At 44.5% G+C, this 14,252-nt stretch overlaps 1 protein-coding gene across 1 annotated transcript in view; it reads left to right on the top strand.

The window, feature by feature from the left end:
- LOC144697096 (uncharacterized) overlaps positions 1-14,252 on the top strand; it is a 470,203-nt gene that overhangs the window by 69,599 nt on the left and 386,352 nt on the right. The gene's annotated exons all lie outside the window — the stretch shown is intronic.

Here is a 14,252-nt window from a genome sequence, read left to right as displayed (position 1 = left end):
AGGTTGAGTGAGTGGACAAAGATCTGGCAAATGGAGTTTAATGTGGGAAAATGTGAAGTTCACTTTGGCAGGGAGAACGAAAAAGCAGAGTATTACTTAAATGGAGAACGGCTGCATAATTCTGAGGTGCAGAGGGATCTAGGTATTCTCGTACATGAGTCACAAAAAGTTAGTATGCAGGTACAGCAAGTAATTAAGAAGGCTAATGGAATGCAATCCTTTATTTCAAGAGGGATTGAACCTAAATGTAAGGGTTTCACGCTTCAGTTGTACAGAGCATTGGTGAGATTGCACCTCGAATACTGTATACAGTTTTGGTCTCCTTATTTAAAGAAGGATATAAATGCATTGGAGGCGGTTCAAAGGAGGTTTACTAGATTGATACCTGGAATGAGTGGGTTGTCATATGAGGAAAGGTTGGACAGATTGCGCTTGTTTCCACTGGAGTTCAGAAGAGTGAGGGGTGATTTGATTGAAGTAAACAAGATCCTGAACGGCCTTGACAAGGTGGACGTCGAAAGGATGTTTCCTCTTGTGGGTGAGTCCAGAACTAGGGGGCACTGTTTTAAAATCAGGGTCGCCCTTTTAGGACAGAAATGAGAACTTTTTCTCTCTCAGAGCGTTCTGCAACTTTGGAACTCTGCCTCTGAAGGTGGTGGAGGCGGGTCACTGAATATTTTTAAAGCAGAGGTAGATAGATTCTTGTTAGGTAAGGGAATCAAAGGTTATCAGGATTGAAACACAAGAAGATCAGCCATGACCTTATTGAATGGTGGAGCAGGCTCAAGGGGCCGAATGGTCTACTCCTGTTCCTGTTTCTTATGTTATTCTGTCTCTCCTAGCCTTAGCATCCAGGGAAGGATAACACACCCAGGATCATTATTGGTGAAATTTTGCTGAACATTTGTGAAAAAAGAGACATCCTGTTGAAGTTTTTCATCCTGCACTCATCAGGACAGATTTGTAAGAATACCAATTCTAAATGGAACAATGATTTATACTACATGAGAAGAGGGGCTGATTGGTTGGCAAGAGGACTCTGATTGGTAGAGGTGTTACCATGGAAAATGCACCAGGCAGTAGTTAACTGCCAAGCTTTTGTTTAAATTCAAACCAGGCAGGTCGACTCTGATTGGTCATGGGAAATGAACCAGGGAATGACTGTCCCTAAGCTTTTGTTTTGTTGAAAAAGCGCAGTGTGTGGACATGCTGTTTCTGTTTGCAAAGGACGGGACCCTGTGTGTGAATACATGAGTTTCTAGCATGTGTAAGTGAGCATGACTGATAATTTTAAATTGTTTGTCAGTGTCATTGTTAGAACAATCAGATTTGTTTAGCAAGTGCTGTCCAATTGCAGAGTCACTTATCATGTTGGACACTTTGTTCTGAGATTTGCAAGCCTGGGCCTGTTGAGTATGGTCAGCACTTTGCCTGTTGTGAACAGTCGAAGGGACGCGCTGTTTGACAAGAATGATACCAGAAATGTGTGTGTTTACATATGAGGAAAGGATTGACAGGCTGGGTCTCTTCTCTTGGATAAAGGAGACTGAGAGGTGACCTAATCGAGGCCTTTAAAATGATGAAAGGTTGTGATAGAGAGGATACAGAGAGAATGCTTCCTCTTGTGGGGAGGAGAGACCATCAATATAAGATAGTCACCAAGAAATTCAACAGGGAATTCAGAAGAAACTTCTTCACCCAGAGAGTGGTGAGAATGTGGAACTCGCTACCACAGGAAGTGGGTGAAGTGAATAGTATGGATGTATTTAAGGGGAAACGAGATAAGCACAAGAGGGAGAAGGGAGTAGAGGGTTACAGTGATAGATTTAGATGAGGAAAGATGGGAGGAGGCTCGAGTGGATCATAAACACCAGCATGGACTGGTTAGGCTGAATGGCCTGTTTCTGTGCCTTATATCCTCTGTAATCCTATGTAATCGAGCTCTGAATCCACTGTATTAATTCTGTTTGTGTTGGGAAGCAGCATGGCATTAACCTGAGGACTAAACTCAGACTCTCCCAGGCCATTGTCCTTACCACCCTGCTGTATGGAGCAGAATCCTGGGTCTGCTATCGGAGCCACATCAAAGCTCTGGAACGCTTCCACCAAAGGCACCTGAGGTCCATCACGAGAATTCGAAGGCAGGACAAAATCACAAAATAACAAGGTCTCCATCGTGCTGGGCTCAACAGCACAGAGACCACCCTCCAGAAAATTCCACTTGGATGGCCAGGCCATGTCCCCCACATGGATGATGACAGAATCCCCAAGCAGATCGTCAATGGGGAACTGCCTCAGGGTAAACAACATCAAGGTGGTCAGTACAAACGGTACAAGGACACCCTTAAAAACGAGCCTTACAAACTTCTGCATTGCAGACCACCTCTCTGGGGAAAACACTGCAGCCGACCGGCCCATATGGAGGCAAACACTGAAATTTGGTTCAGCATGTTTCAAGGACCATCTACTCCAGACTCACAACATCCGATGTGCCCAGAGGAAGACCAGTGGTGGAGCAGCTACAGAAGTTCCCCCGGCACCAACAACAACAACATGAACTGCCAGTTCTGTGGGCGTCCATGTCGATCCCACATCGGACTCTTCAGTCATGAGAGGAGCCACAGAAAACGATGCAATCATTGACAGCTTGGACATACTCGAACAACGAGGCGTCTACCCCAACATTACCCCTGTTCCCCGGATCGGGGAACTATACTCTGTCTGTATGATTGCAGTGCTGTTAATAAAGTCAGGAAAAGACAATCTATTGTTGTGAGTTTGATTATCTGGTGTCTGAAATCACAAGATTCAGTATTTAGAGTCAACATGATGAACAAGGAAACACGTCATGGCCCAATATTCCAGCTCGATATTCCCAGGAGAATGTCTGTTATCTAACACCTCGAGTGGACAGAACAGAGAAAGATCCCATCTGTAAGAAACCCTCGAATCATTTGTAAATATCTTTCAAATGTTGACAGGTTCCAACTGTCAGTTTCCATTATATTGAAGTCAATGGGAGGTGAGAGAGCGGTTATTCTAGAATTATAAAGAACACGAGTTAGACCACAGCTAGAGTACTGAGTACAGTTCAGGTCACCACATTACAGGAAGGATGTGATTGTACTGGAGAGGGTAGAGAAGAGATTAATCTGGATGTTGCCCAGATTGTGGAATTTTAACTGTGAGGAAAGATCGGATAGACTGGGATTGTTTTCTGTGGAACAGAGGAGGCTGAGGGGAGATTTAATTGAGATGTATAAAATTATGAGGGGCCCAGATAGAGCAGACAGCACCTATTTCATTAACAGAGAGATCAGTAACCAGGGGGCAAAGATTTAAACTAATTAATGGAGGATTAGAGGGGAGCTGAGTAATGTTTTCACCCAGAGAGTGGTTGGGGATCTGGAACTCACTGTCTGAAAGGGTGGTAGAGACAGAAACTCTCATCACATTTAAGAAACACTCCAATATACAGCTGGAGGTGCTGTAACCTCCAGGGCTACAGACCAAGAGCTGGAAAGTGGGATTAGACTGGATAACTAATTTTCGGCCAGCACATGCATGATGGGCTCAATGGCCTCCTCTGTGCTGTAAATTTCTGTGATGACAAGTGGTCCTCGTGTTTTTATCCGAGACAGGCCTCTGCCCAGTCATTTGCTCCAAATGTTGATGTGATGGTTGAAGCTAAGAGGTGTCAGGTGTCAGGAGCAGCAGGAGCAGTAAATAAATGGAAATGTCAGTAAATACTGATATCGTTTATCTGTATCTAGTTCCATTTTAATAACTTCTGCTGAATGTGACCCTCACCCAGTGCCAGGATATCAGATCAGAGCCACCATGGAAAATTAGTTTGACACTCCTGAGTCTCTGTAACTTCCTCCAGCTCCACAACCCTCTGTGTAAATACAAGGTGTTGTTGTTGGATTCACCCTGAGATAGACAATGTCAACCCGATTCCCCTCATCCACAAACACAACAACTTCTCCACAAAACACAAACAGGTTTGCAAAGTTGTGACCTTTTCCAGAAGCCGTGTTGAGGATCTCTAATGGCTCCTTCTCTTCCCCAGTGATCAGAAACAGCCTCTCTTAGGATCCCTTCAAGCATCTTCCCTGTGATTGACATCACACTGATGGGCCTGTCATTCCCTGGCTCTGCTTTGTCTCCATTTCGGAAAGTGGGAACTAAGTAAGCTGCCTTCCAATCTCAGGGAACAATCCCCGACTCTATTGAGCTGTTGAAGATTCGGCCAAGGGGCTCAAAGAGCAGCCGTCCCATCTCTTTAAGCAGCCTTGGGTGGGTATCATCTGGACCTGGAGCACCATCTAGTTTGAGATTTCCTATTTTATCCAGGATGAAAATCACTTTCTACTTTAATATTGATGATGTTACTGTCAACAGCACATCCCACAGCTGGAATCTGAACATCATCCACAGGAGTGCAGACTGATGTGAAATAGTCATTTAACAGCTCTGTTATATCCTGGCAATCTGTTTCAATCTGTCCTGAGCTGACTTTCAAAACCATCTTTAACTATCTTCTCACTCCTGATGGAGCTGGAAAAGTTGTCACTATTATTCCTATAATTGTTCACCACCTTCCTTTCCAAAGATTGGTTCACTTCTCTAACAGCTGCTTGTGTCTCCCTCAATTGTGGGTGATATTTGTCCCTATTCTCCTGGACACTGAATCAATCTTGTTCTAAACTGGGTTCAATGTCAGACAGTTCAGGGAGTCGGGAATCATTCACCCCTAGTCCTACACTGACAGGTAAAACCCCAGACAGCTCCTCAGTAAGGATCCCTTGGTTTTTCACCATGTATTAGTCAGGATACTGAAACCCACCTTTCTGACAGTCCAGTCCTGGAGGCCCCACTCCCTGCAACCTTCAGCAGGGTCAGTGGTGGTGTTCCACAGCGGGAGTGATCCCAGAGTAACTGTTGGGATTGCACCACCATGGATATCCTGAGTTGTCTATTTATAGTTATCCTGGTGTCTAACACACGCACATCAATAAAACAGGGAATTCCTGGAAACACGGTGCAGATCCTTCTTTATCTGGAGATCAAATGTCTGTGGTATAATTGTCCCAGCAGTTAACAGGCTCCTGTGAACTCCACTATCTGCTCTTTCAATGCAGATTTTAACAAATGTCTTTCAAATAAGTTAACATTGTCCTGAAATGGTAGCTGTCGTATAATTACCACAGTCATTTTCAGGCTGGAAACTTAAACCTGCCGTTTCTCTTTCAAGACAAGAACACATCACAGTTTTACACCAATCTCTGATTTGACAGCACGTTTCCAGCATTCACTTGAAAAACAGAAATTGCTGCAAAATCTCAGCAGGTCTGGCAGCATCTGCAGAGAGAAAAACAGAGTTAACATTTTAAGCCCAATTTGGGTCTTCTTCGTTTCCAGAACATTAACTCTGTTTCTGTCTCCACAGATGCTGCCAGACCTGCTGAGATTTTCCAGCATTTTCTGTTTTTATTTTAGACATCCACAGTATTTTGCTTTATTTCACTGTTGTTCTTCCTGATTCTAAACACAATTGTAAAGGAGCCTTTTGTCCCATCTGAACCATGGAAAAAAGCAGCTGACACATTTCTTCCACACTTCAGGATTAACCCACACAAAATCTCTTCAGTGTCAGTGAAGGGATGAGAAAGACAAAAGTGCCGTTTGTCCCTCTCAGTGTGACCCTGAAGGACTGTGTCCAGGCTGAAGTTCTGTTCCTGTCGTATGACCCTCCCCCAGATTGTCCTTTCTGAGCTCCAGCCAGGTGATGTTAAACACTCAGGTGGGAAAGACAAAAATCTGCAACAATATGTTCAAAACAAAGCTGATTTATTTGACATTTATCCAAATGTTAAACTCCAGCCCAGTTAGAGGGATAATGAACATCATCAGAAGCAAACTCCAACTCTCAGAATGAACATGGTCCAGTCTTGGATGTGATTAACAGCTGCAAGAACAGCAGAATCCAACCCCTGCAGTCACTTGTAAACTCACTGGTGTCAGTAGGTGAGATGACCGAGTGAATCTCTTCCCACGCATGGAGCAGGTGAACCGCCTGTCACCAGTGTGAATGTGTTTGTGTGTCAGCAGGTCCACTTTGCTTTTAAATCTCTGTTCACACAACTTAGAAAAGGTTTCTTATCAGTGTGAACAAGTTTATGTGTTTTAAGGTGGGTTGACTGAGTGAATCTCTTCCCACACATGGAATAGGTGAACGGTGTCTCCCCAGTGCGAGTTTGTTGCTGGACACTTGAGTTCACATGATCAACAGTACCCAGTCCCAGTGAGAGCACCTGAATCGTCTTGTCAGTGTGAACACGTTGTTGGTACGTGAGCTCCACAGGATTTTCATAGCACTTCCTACAATCCAGAGATTGAAAAGATCGTCCGTCAGTGTGAACTCACTGGTTTGTCAACAAGTTGAATGAATGAGGGAATCCTTCCCCACATGGAGCAGGTGAATGACCTCTTCCTGGTGTGAACTCGCTGGTGTTGCTGCAGGATGGACAATCGCCTGAACCTCTTCCCGCAGTGACAGCAGATGAATGGAGCGGAACCAGAGTGAATGCTCTGTAGCATCATCAGTGAATGTAGGTTTTTAAACCTTGGTCTAAGCATTTAAAGCCTCTCTCTGGTGTATGAACTTGCTGGTGTGTATGGAGGTTGGATGGAGAAAGAGGCGGACAAGGAGGAAATCCCAGTGGGGTAGTGGAAGGGAGGGAAGCAGCAGAGGCAGCTGATCAGATTGTCTCAATCTTAGTGACAAAGAAGCTCCATGAGATCCTCACACTTGTTGTTGGGGGTGAGGATGGAGGAGACAGGGGAGAGGGAGAGCACTTCAAAAGGAACTAACTTGTGTTAGAGATATTAAAAAGGCTTAACATACTGTAGGTTTAACACAAAGCTGATTTATTTGACTTTTATCCACAATATTAACCACGATAACTGGACTGGAGTTTATTAACAACAGCAGAAAAAGACCCCAATGAACATGGTTCAGTCCTGGATGTGATTAACAGCAAAATCCATCACTGTAGTTATTCATGAACTTGCTGGTGAGATGAGCGAGCAAATCTCTTATTACACACAAAGCAGGTGAAATGGCTTCTCCTCAGTGTGAACTCTCTGGTGTATCAGCAGGTGGGATGAGATAGTGAATCCCTGCCCGCACTCAGCAGGTGAATGGCCTCTAACCAGTGTGAACTCGCTGATGTATCCGCAGGTTGGATGACTGAGTGAATCCCTTCCCACACTCAGAGCAGGTGACCGGCCTCTCCCCAGTGTGAACTCGCTGGTGTGTCAGCAGGTTGGTTAAGGTAGTGAATCCCTTCCCACACACAGAACAGGTGAACGGCCTCTCCCCAGTGTAAGTGCGCTGATGTATCAGCAGTTTGGATGACTGAATGAATCCTTTCACACACTTGGTGCAGGTGAATGGCCTCTCTCCAGTGTGAATGCGCTGATGTATCAGCAGGTTGGATGAGGTAGTGAAACCCTTCCCACACTCGGGGCAGGTCAATGGTCTCTCTCCAGTGTGAACTCGCTTGTGTATGAGAAGGTTGGTTAACCGAGTGAATACCTTCCCACATTCAGTGCAAGTAAATGGCCTCTCCCCAGTGTGAATCCGCTGGTGTACAGTGAGCTGAGATGATTGTCTGAACCCCGCTCGCAATGAGAGCACCTGAACGGTCTCTCGTCAGTGTGAACACGTTGATGGAGCATCAGTTCACTGGAACTTTTAAAGCATTTCCCACACTCGGACAATTAAAAGGTATCTCCCCAGTGTGAACTCGCTGGTGTCTCAGGAGATGCGATGACCAACTGAATCCTTTGGCACACACAGAACAGGTGAACGGCCTCTCCCCAGTGTGACTGTGTTGATGAGTTTCCAGCTCAGACGGGAATCTGAATCCCTCCTCACACTCCCCACGTTTCCACGGTTTATCCCCAGTGTGGCTGCACTTGTGTTTCAACAGGTCAAATGATCGACTGAAGCCTCATCCACAGGCAGAACATGTGTACGGTTCCTCTCCACTGTGAACGGTGCTTTTTCCTTCCATGATCAAAATCCGATGGTATTCAGGTTATGATAAATTAGGCAACTTCATCAGATCCTGATTTGATGATTGAGTTTCCCGACAGTGAATCCTCCCCTTCTAATACCCTGTGAAATTGATTTAAAACAGAAAAAATGGAGTGAGAGAGAACCCACAAAAACACAAAGGCGGGTTGTGAAATTGAGCTGAATGAATCTGTTAATTTGTGAGGCCAGGACTAAGAAAAAGTGAATGTGAAAACTGCTGGACTGTCATAAAAACCCAACTGGTTCACTCATGTCCTTCAGGGAAGGGAACCTTTCTGGGCCTACACAACAATCTGTTCTCTATGGGAGGGGACAGAGAGAGGTGGGGAGGTGGGAGAAGTGTGGGGATGAGGCAAGGAAGAGGGATTTTATATATCTTCAACTCAACCAGAACTTTGACATAATCTCCCAAATCCTGACACTGTACCACCGAGAAGGATCAGGATAGCAGGTCTATGGGAACAGTATCACCTCCAAGTCACACACTGTCCTGACTTGTCTGACATCCAGAACTGGATGCACACAAACTTCCTTCATTGAAATATTGGGAAGACTGAAGCCATTGTCTTCAGTCCCACAACAAACTCCACTCCCTGGCCACCGACTCCATCCCTCTCCCTGGCAACTGGGTGAGGTTGGAGCAGACTCTTCACAACTTCAGAATAATATTTGACCCCAAGAAGAGCTTACGACCAGATATCCCCATCATCACCAAGATCGCCCATTTCCACCTCAGTAACATCACCCGACTCTGCTCATCTGCTGCTGAAACCCTCATCATTCCTTTGTTACCTCTAGACTTAACAATCCTAACCCACTCCCAGCCGGCCTCCCATATTAAACCACCTCCCTCCATCCGGAGGTCATCCAAAACTCTGCTGCCCGTGTGCTTACTCACACCAAGTCTTGTTCACCCATCACCCCTGTGCTCGCTGACATACAAAGGTTTCTGTTCAAGAAGCATCTAAATTTTAAACTTCCCATCCTTATTTTCAATTATATACATGGCCCCTCCCTATCTCTGTAATCTCCTTCAGCCTCACAACCCTCTGAGATCTTTGTGCTCATCTAATTCCTCAGCATTCCTGATTTTAACTGTTCCACTATTAATTGGCTGCACCTTCAGTTGCCCAAGGCCATAAACTGTGGAATTTCATCCCTGAAGCTCTCTGCCTCTCTACCTCACTTTCCTCCTCAAGATACTCCTTAAAACCTACGCCTTTGCCCAACCTTTTGGTCACCTGCCCTAATATCTCCTTATGTGGCTTGTTGTCAAATGTTGTTTTGTAACATTCCTGAGAAATGCTTTAGAACGTTTTATTACATTAAGGCGTTATATAAAAACAAATTAAGTGTCATTGACTTGGACATATATCACTGTTCCGACATCATCACTGGGTGAAAATCCTGTAATTCCTTATCTAACAGCATTGTGGGAGCACCTTCACCACATGGACTGCAGCTGTTCAAGAAGGTCAAACATCATCTTCTCCACAGGTAACGGGGGACTGGCAATATATGCTACAGGTCTTGTTAATGACACCCAAATCCCAAGAATAAATTTTAAAAACTTGTATGTAAATATGGATATGTAAAATAGATTAAAAACACCTACAAAAATAATTGTTCTTTAAACAATATTCTTTTACATTGTCTGGACAGTGTCCGTTTAGCAACCTGATCTCCCCTAGAATCTACCTCCCTTGACAATTTCACATTGGAAATTGCTGGGACCGACTGGGTTTCAAAGTCCTCAGGGTTAAACCCAGCAGCTTCTCCTCCATCTCCACTCCAGCTCAAACTGATGCAACAAAGGCTTCCAAAAGGGAACTGGATAAATTGCTGGGCTATGAGGAAAGGGCAGGGGAGTGGGACCAGCTGATTTGCTGTTCTGGAGATCCAGCACGAGCATGACGGTGAAATGGCACCTTCTGAATTGCAATCACTCAATGATCCTCAGATTCAATGAAAAAGGACCTGCACCGGAGGCCAGGGACTTCTGCAACCAACACGCAGCCCATTACAAATCAGTTATTAAATGGTCCATCTCTGTTTCTAGACTCAGTTCTGTGAGCAACAGCTGCAATAAAACAAATGCAAAATACAGCGTTTGCTGTAAATCTGAAAGAAAAAGAGCAAATGCTGGAAATGCTCCAGGTCAGACAGTAACTGTAGAAAAAGAAAGAGAGTTAACATTTCAGGATGTGCAGAATCAATTACAGGGAATAAAAATTCAGCAGAATTTTATGGTCAGTTTAAGCTCAGAAGCAGAAGAGAATGATCTCTAGTGCAGGAAAAACAATTCCTGACCACGGGAAGATAAAACTGGTAAATCAGCGGTGTATAGACGGGAGACGGGCAGCAGGGGACACCTCATTTAGACACAGCTGGCAGAAATAACAGGTAAATACCAAACATGATTAAAATACACCCATTGTTCGAGGGAGAGGAAGTTAGACAATGGAAGAGAGGTGATCAGGGAGGCAGAGGTGAAACAGAGCAATGGATGGACATAGATTCAGATCCACACCAGCCCCAAAGCTATGGAAACCAGAGCACAGCACTAAAAGCTCTAAATTGTAGATGAATGTTCAATAATACTCACCTCTGAAACAATTTCACTGTTTTCAAATTTAAAATCTCCTGCTAGAGCCTGCAGCTGGAAAGATATTACAAGCAGTGAAAGCACCTGTAAAAGGATATTACAAAAGTCATATGTGTCAGTCCAGGTTTGAAATTCAGAAGAGACAAACATTTATCTTGGTTTGAGTTTCCTGTGTGTTGATCCTCCCCTTCTAACCCTCTGTAAAAGGAGTTTCCAAAATCCATCACTGTTTGTCCAGGATAGAAATTCACAACATTCCCTCCTCCTGACCTAGGATTACTTGAGCAGTGACAACTTCCATTGGAAGCAGGTCAGAGAAGGTTTACTAGGCCAATTCCTCGATTGAGGGGGGTTGTCTTATGAGGAAAGGTTGAGCAGGTTGGGACTATGCTCATTGGAATTTATAAGAATGAGATGTGATCTTATTGAAACATGTTAGATTCTGAGGGCTCTTGACAGATGCTGAGAGGTTGTTTCCTCTCATAGGGGAATCTAGAACAAGGTGGGGGGGGGGGGGGCACAGTTTACAAATAAGGGGGTCTCTCATTTTACACTGAGGAGGAGAAATTTCTTATCTCAGAGGGTCATGAGTCTGTGGAATTCATTTCTCCAGAGAGCAGTGAAGTCTGGGTCATTGAATATAGTCAAGGTTGAGTTAAGCAGGTTTTTGATCTAAAAGGGACACAAGCGTTACGGTGGGGGTGGTGGGGAGGGAGGGGGTGCAGACAGGAGTGGAGAGTTAAGGCCACAAGCATACCAGCTGTGACCTTATTGAATGGCAGAACAGGCTCGATGGGCTGAATGGTCCCCTGATGTTCTTATGCTGGTGCTTGGGAAGACCGCGCATGCGCCCTGCAGCAAATTGCCCCTCGGAAGATGGCGGCCGTTAACCAGGGTCTGTAAACAGAAACAGGAACAGAAATAGTTGGAAAAACTCAGCAGGTCTGGCAGCATCGGCGGAGAAGAACAAAGTTGACGTTTCGAGTCCTCATGACCCTTCAACAGAACCTACTCTTCTCCGCCGATGCTGCCGGACCTGCTGAGTTTTTGCAGGTGTTTCTGTTTCTGTTTTGGTTTTGCATTTCCAGCATCCGCAGTTTTTTTGTTTTTAACCAGGGTCTGTTCCCCGGAGCTGCAAACGCCATTCCCATTCCTGCACAGTCTGATTCTGGGCTTGCGGCCTACATCGGGTGTTTATGAAGCCTCCTTTCCCTCCCCTCACCTCCCGGCTTCATTCCTCCCTCCGCTCTCACCCATTTCCAAAAGCCTCTCCCGCACTCATAGGGCTCCGATCAAAGTGACACTGCGCATGCTCCCAACAGAACAGCACGGCGCCTGCGCACTGGGCTCCTGTACAGTGACTAGAGCACATTCACATCCGCACGGAATGTTGGGTAACAGCAGCGCCATTGACACTCGAAATACAAAATAGAAAATCGTTCTGTTAACCAATTGGGATAAATTAATAAAAAAAAAAGAGACGTAAATGTTTGTGAATTTGTGTGCTGCTAACGTGATTTAAATCTCTGCTCCATTCGGAATACACTGAGTTTTTAAAGCTTTTTCCAATGGTTCCCCTCTCTCTCCTCCCATGTAGGTGTGACCCTGGCTGGGTTCAATCCCACAGTCACTGGTTCCTCTCTTTCTCTCTCTATCTTATGTTACTGAATATTCACTCTTTGATATAATGATACAGCACAGATGGAAACTATTCAGCCCATCATGCCTGTGCTGACTTTTCGGACGATCTATCCAAGTAATTCCACAGCCCGGCTGGTACTGTCAAAACGATGCATATCTGCTGTAGTAATGCAGGAGGTGAATGGGAAAGGATCTCCCAGACTCTGGGAAGATTGATCGACCAGTGTTCTGAGCTGAAATAAAACAGCAAGTACCACAAAAACTCAGCAGGTCTGGCAACTCCTCTGGAGAGAGGAACAGTGTTAGTATTTTGATTCCAATATGATTCTTTATTTTATTCAATCATGGGATGTAGGTGTCTTATCCCTAGTTGCCCTAGTTCAGAGGGCATTTAGAGTTAACCACATTGCTGTCACATGTAGTTACCATTTCACTAAAGGACATTTGTGAACCAGATGGGTCGTCATCATTCGACTTTTAATTCCAGATTTTTATTTGCACTGTGGTGGGATTATCCAGCGCATTGCCCTGGGTCTCTGGATTACAAGTTTAGCAACAATACCATTCTGCCGTCTACTCCCGTTCTTCGAAACTGAAATGGACAGCCATTTTTCCTGTATTCTGACATTAAAACTTACCGTGCTTTGTTTTTTTTATACTACAAACATGACCACTCCCTTTGCCTTTTGTTCAATCACATCTTTGTTTAATCTCTCCCGTCTTCCTGACCTTCTCTTTTGTTGTACCTGACCCTCCCCACTTTTCAATGCCAGAAAACCCATCCTATTTCTCATTCTCTTCAGTTCTGAAAAAGAGTCACATTGCAGTCGAAACATTAAATCTGCTTCTCTCTCCACAGATGCTGTTAGACCTGCTGAGTTTTTCCAACACCTTCCGATTTTTATTTCAGATCTCCAGCATCCGCAGTATATTGCTTTTATTTAAGGGTTCACTGGTTAGTTAAGTACAGAGTACTTGGTCGAGTTTAATTCGATAATTCTGCACACCCCACATACCACAGTGACATTATTAATAAAGGGCCAAGTGAAGGGAACATCCCTAATGTGATAGAGTAGATGAATTATGGAGTTACGAATCAAGGATATTAATATGCTGTAACCTCACAAATGCCAATTAGCTGGGATGTTGCAGTTTGAAAGAACCCCACATACTTGTCCAGTGAAAGAGGCCGTGTCCATTGGACATACTAGGGCCACACCACTGTCCAATTTCACTGGTGTTCATGTGGATGGATCTCAACTTTATGAACAAGGACTGTATCAGACTGGTGCTGCATCTTATGTCCCTCATGACAGCTGTAATATCCTTATTAAATACTCAACATAATATTTAACACAGAAATCTGAGCTTATTGTGATCACAGCCCTTCAAACTGTCACTGATGGAAACTCCAACTATTCAGAAACTATCCATTAGTTGTAACTCCCTCAGGGAAAACCTACCTCTCTGGCAAAAAAAAACACAACTTCTCCACAACAGAAAGGAAACCACTCACCCACCACTCCAAATGCCGAATGATTTGATATATTGCTGGTAAGTGACGGGAACAATTTGCTATTTGTAATGTGAATGTACATCAGCAGCAAGAGTTAGTGAAGAGGGTGATGGTAATAACCAGGCAGACTGACTCACCAGGAAAGTTACTCCAGAGGGAATTCCATGGGATCCACCCAGAACACTGGTACTGGTACGACAGACTCCAGTTAAACGTGATTTAAAAACTTGTCAGGACCATGACCCTGATGTGACTGTGGCCAAAGAGGCCGTACACCATAGCAAAGACTTTCCCTCATCCTTTCTCAGCAAGAACTCACTCATCCAACAAGGGTGGCTCTAATTTGACTTGGGTCACACTTTGATGCCTCAGAAAAGAATTAT

This window comes from Cetorhinus maximus, chromosome 23, assembly GCF_964194155.1.
Source record: "Cetorhinus maximus chromosome 23, sCetMax3.hap1.1, whole genome shotgun sequence".
NCBI classification, from domain to species: domain Eukaryota; kingdom Metazoa; phylum Chordata; class Chondrichthyes; order Lamniformes; family Cetorhinidae; genus Cetorhinus; species Cetorhinus maximus.
Note: the sequence above shows the minus strand (reverse complement) of the source record. Positions and strands in the feature narration are given on the sequence as shown.